At 43.1% G+C, this 5,178-nt stretch overlaps 1 pseudogene; it reads left to right on the top strand.

Annotated features, from left to right (window-relative positions):
• Positions 1 to 1,378: 1,378 nt before the first annotated feature.
• LOC138152343 (peroxiredoxin-6 pseudogene) lies at positions 1,379 to 4,601 on the top strand (annotated as a pseudogene).
• Positions 4,602 to 5,178: the final 577 nt, after the last annotated feature.

Below are 5,178 nucleotides of genomic sequence, written 5' to 3'. Positions count from 1 at the left end.
CAAGATGGCAGAGTAAGCACTAAATCACTATCTCTCCCATATTCACCTCCAAACAACCACAAAATAGTACCCCCAAACACATCCTGGAATAGCAGAATTGGTGAAAAGACAGAGTGAAACAATCTTTTAGCCCAAGAAACTTGGAAGATTGGCCAAAAAAAATCTCTGTCTTACTCCAGAAAAAGGGGAGTGCATTCCAGGACAGGAAGCATCCCAGTAAGCCAGTAGCAAGCTCCACCAGAGTAAATCAATGGGAGATCCTGAGCCCAAGTGTGGTGGAACAGGCAAACACCAACACCAGGACCCCCCATGGGCCTTAACATAGCCAGGTAAACAGATAGCCTCCAGAGGCCAGATTGCCAAATGCCTCAGTGTAGCCCCAGGGAAGTGCAGAAACACCCCAACTGCCTCAGCCCATGCCAGACACTACCAGGAGCACTCCAGTTCAAGACGAGGTAAGCTTCCAGACTTCCTCCAACAGTGCCAGCCACCCTCACTACACCCTCTTAGAACAGCACCAAGCACAAGGGTTCTCTGTGGGCCTCTGCGATGTCAGTGCACCATCAGGGCCTGCAGCCACTGGCACAAGTACAAGATAGAGCCCCTTCCACCTTGCGAACAGACCTCAAATTTAAAAGAAAGATGAGCAAAGAACAACAGCAACAACAAAAAGAATCTGACTATAGAAAGTTATTGTGGTGACAAGACCTACACAAACTGAGAAGAGAACAACAATGTCAAAACACTTCTGGGCAAAACCACAAAGAAAAATGGGAAGTCCAGAAAGAACTCTTGGAAGAGCTCAAAAAGGAGATTAAAAATCCTATGAGAGAAGTAGAAGAAAAATGGAGAAAAGAAATGAGAGTGATGCAAAAGAATTATGGAAAAAAAGGCTCAACAGCTTGGAAAAAGAAAACACTGCTTAAAAAACAGAATTGACCAAATGGAAAAGGAGATTTAAAAAAATCCACTGAAGAAAGCAATTCCCTAAAAAGTACAATTGACCAAATGCAAAAGGAAGCACAAAAGCTAACTGAGGAAAATAACACCTAAAAAGTTAGAACTGGGGGGTGGCTAGGTGGTGCAGTGAACCAGACCTGGAGTCAGGAGAACTTGAGTTCAAATCCAGTTTCAGACACTTAACACTTACTAGCTATGTGACCTTGGACAGGTCACTTAACCCCAATTGCCCTCCAAAAAGCAAAAAAAAAAAAAAGTTAGAATTGGACAAGGGCAATTAATGAGTCTTGGAGACATTAAGAATCAAAGAAACAGCCCACCCCCTTCAGGTCCCTCTTTTTCCACAGCCTTGAGATCGGCTGTCCAGCACGAACAAGCACCCACATTGGCTACGGCTACTCCTCCTCCACCGCCCAGTCGTCCTCCTGTCCCTTGCTGCCGCCATGCCTGGAGGTCTGCTGCTCAGAGACAAGGCCCCCAACTTTGAGGCCGACACCATGATTGGCCGCATCCGTTTCCATGACTTCCTTGGAGACTCACGGGGCATTCTCTTCTCCTATCCTCGGGATTTTACTCTAGTGTGTACAACAGAACTGGGCCGTGCTGCAAAGCTGGCCCCAGAATTTGCAAAGTGGAATGTTAAGATATTTGCCCTTCCTATTGGCTCTGTCCAAGACCATCTTTCCTGGAGTAAGGATATCAATGCATACGATGGGGAGGAGATCACAGAGAAGCTTCCTTTCTCCATCATTGATGATCACAAACGGGATCTTGCTGTCAAGTTGGGCATGTTAGACCCAGATGAACGGGATGGGCAGGGCATGCCTCTGACAGGCCTTGTGGTATTTATTTTTGGCCCAGATAAGAAGTTGAAGCTGTCTATCCTCCACCCAGCAACTACTGGCAGGAACTTTGATGAGATCCTCAGAGTGAGTGATTCCCTTCAGTTGACAGCATACAAGAAGGTTGCTACTCCTGTTGACTGGAAATGTGGGGATAGTGTCATGGTTGTTCCAACTATCTCTGAAGAGGAGGCCAGAAAACTGTTTCCTAAAGGCGTCTTCACCAAACAGCTCCCTTCAGGCAAGAAATACCTATGGTACACCCCTCAGCCATAGGTTACTCCAGCAAGTCCATGCTGGGGTCTGGCTGGGGCTCCCTTGAAGATCTCTGACAGAAGGGATACCAGCCTGCCAATCATGTCTTCATGCAGTAATTGATTTAAACATCTTGGGGTGACAAAAGTCAGGAGTCTTTGGGCTGCTCTATTAATGGCTTGTTAAATGAAAATGGCACTAAAAGTCACCCATGATTCCTCTCCTTGTGCCTTTACCAGCATTTCACTTGGATCATTGAACTCCCTTGTCGCTGTGCTGGCTATCTCTGGGATGGCACTGTTTTGGACTTTAAATCCTTGTGAGATCTGTTGTAATCTCCATCATCAGCCACCTAGTACAGGCTCCACTACATGTATATTCCATGTTTGTCTCTAGCAAATATTGCCAAAAGTCTGTGAACCTTTTGTATTGATTTCCTTTGCTGGGACCAAGAGCATGAATATTCTGTGATAATCTGCTGCCTCAAAGATCCATTCTTACTATTTTATTCTCTCCTGTAGCTTTATCAATACCATGGCACTGATTCTTTTGTTTTAGATCTCTAGAGCTGTGCTCAAAAAGTCTGTTTTTTTTTTTTTTCTTTCAGGCTGATTTGTTAAGGTTTTTTCATTGTATTGTCTCAGTGGCCCATAAAGTATGCATGAAGTTCTTGGCAATGGAGGCTTTTCCTTAGGTGTTCTGATACCAGGGAAGTCTAGGTCCCTAAGACCAAACACATTGAAGGATAAGTTAATGGCAAGAAATGCCTGGAAGTTATTCACATTTGGTCCTTTATAGATAAGTTTTGGGAAATGGAACACAATCTGAAGACAACTTGGTAATTCTGCGGAAGCAGAACAAGGCCTACACCTGTATGGTGGATCTGAGTACCCATTTCTCTTTACAGCTCTAGAATAATGATAACAGAGTAATATCAATTTGGTATGCTTTCTTTTTTTTCCCTATTATGGTGTCCACTCATCAGTCCTGCCACCCAGTGCCAGCAAAGGGACCCCAGTAATCTCCTTCTGACCAGTTGTCTGACCTCTTTACCATCTATGGGCTGAGAGCTCTGGAAACCACCACTGCACAACTGATTCAGTTCTCCCCAAAGCTGCTGCTGGTTTGCTAGGGCAGTCCTTTGCTGGTACAGTGTGGTCTGTGCTCCATTCTCACTCCAGTGTGACAGACTTTTACTGCCAAAGTTGTAAGTTGTCTTGGGCTGCAAAATTATTTTGCCCCATTCTTTTGTGGGTTTTATGGTTCCAGAATTTGTTTTGAGGCAATATTTAAAGTTGTATGGAGGGAGGATTCATGCTGAAGGAAGTCCCAAGATAAGGTCAGCTTTTTCCTTTACTTCCTTTTTTGATGTCTGACATTAAATTAATGTCAGACTTAAAAGTGTCAATAGAAATCTATAATAAAAATAAAACTGTTTTGTTTGTAGTAAACTGAATTTTGCCTCAACTACAAAAACTCTAGGGATTACCTAGAGATAATAAATGCTATTATTTTTTGAAAAGTTTCATTTTTCTATTGACAAAACATAACTGACTTAGATCATGACAGCTATTAGAGCCTAAGGAAAGCCTATGGTTTCACACATCAAGAAACAGTCATCCTGGAAGGCGAGGCCTGCAGATGCAGAGGCAGGCCTAGAAGGCACCAGATCAACTCGGAGGGCAAGTCGTCCCACCAACCACAAGGGCCACTACCAGGACTATCACCAAAGGGCTGGGACTGGAAAGAGCAAGGTAAGAACCAAATGCAGGGGCCCCTGTCCCAGACAGCAAATACTCCTGGGGCTACCACTTCATAACCCAGAGATTAAAAAAAAAAAAAAAGAGCCCCTATCAGGACCTCCAAAGACCAGGATGACAGAGTGAACCTTGCCTGCTCCAACCTACCCCCTCTGACCCTGAAAACATAGTAACTATCACCCCAGGGCAAAACCCTCTACAGTAAAGGCTTGGGATCCCTAGAGGAAGGGTGTGGCTGGGGCCCTGCCTCAAAATGAGTAGAAAGCAGAGTACAAAGACTCTGGAGTCCTACTATCCTCAGAGGGAGGAACCAAATTTGGAGTGAGACAATGTAGACTCCACACTCACAGCTGAAACATCAGCAGGGAACTGGTCCCAAGCACAGAAAGCTCTCCTAGAAGAGATCAAAAGGAACTTTGAAAACCGAATAAGAGATAGAAGACAAAATGAATAATTCTCTCAAAACCAAAATTGCAGAATTAGAAAAACATTATAATGAAGAAAACATCTCTCTAAAAAGAAAAGTGTATAATATGGAAAAGGAGCTCCAAAAATTAACCAAGGAAAATGATTTGCTAAAAACTAGAATCAACCAAATTGAAACAAATAACCCTATGAGGAACCAAGAATTAGTCAAACAAAACAAGAATGAAAAATTAGAAAAAGAGGTAAAATAGCTCAAAGAAAAAATAACTGACCTGGAAAACAGATCCAGGAGAGATAATCTGAGAATCACAGGCCTACCAGAAAATCATGATGAAAAAATTAGCCTGGACAACATTCTCCAAGAGCTCGTTAAGGAAAACTGCCCTGAGATACTAGAACCTGAGGGTAAAATAGAAATCGAGAGAATCCACCAGACACCTGCTGAAGGAGATCCTAAACTGAAAAGTCCTCAAAATGTTGTGGCCAAACTTCGGAACTACCAGATAAAAGAGGAAATACTATAAGCAGCCAGAAAGAAACAATTCAAACATCGAGGGTCCATAGTAAGGCTTGCACAGGATTTGGCAGCCTCTAAGCTGAAAGAGAGGAGGCAGTGGAATACAATTTTCCGGAAGGCAAAAGAGCTCTGGTTACAACCAAGCATCACATACCCAGTGAGACTGAGCATATTCTTCCAGGCAAAGAGATGGTCATTCAACGATATAACAAAATTCCAGACCTTCCTGATAAAAGAGCCACAACTCAATGGAAAATTAAACCTCCAATTACAAGATGCAACAGTGACATAGAAAGGTAAACAAGGAAAACACACACAAACACACACACACACCCTGCTATTTGATAAGAGCAAACTGGTTATAGACAAGTAGAGGGTATGAGTATAAAATACACAAAATGATGATTAAAAAAATCTT

This window comes from Petaurus breviceps, unplaced genomic scaffold, assembly GCF_028583685.1.
Source record: "Petaurus breviceps papuanus isolate PSGF00001 unplaced genomic scaffold, PetGlider_PUasm1.0 90925, whole genome shotgun sequence".
NCBI lineage: Eukaryota > Metazoa > Chordata > Mammalia > Diprotodontia > Petauridae > Petaurus > Petaurus breviceps.
The sequence above is the reverse complement of the archived record's forward strand: the minus strand, read 5'-3'. Positions and strand labels throughout refer to the sequence as shown.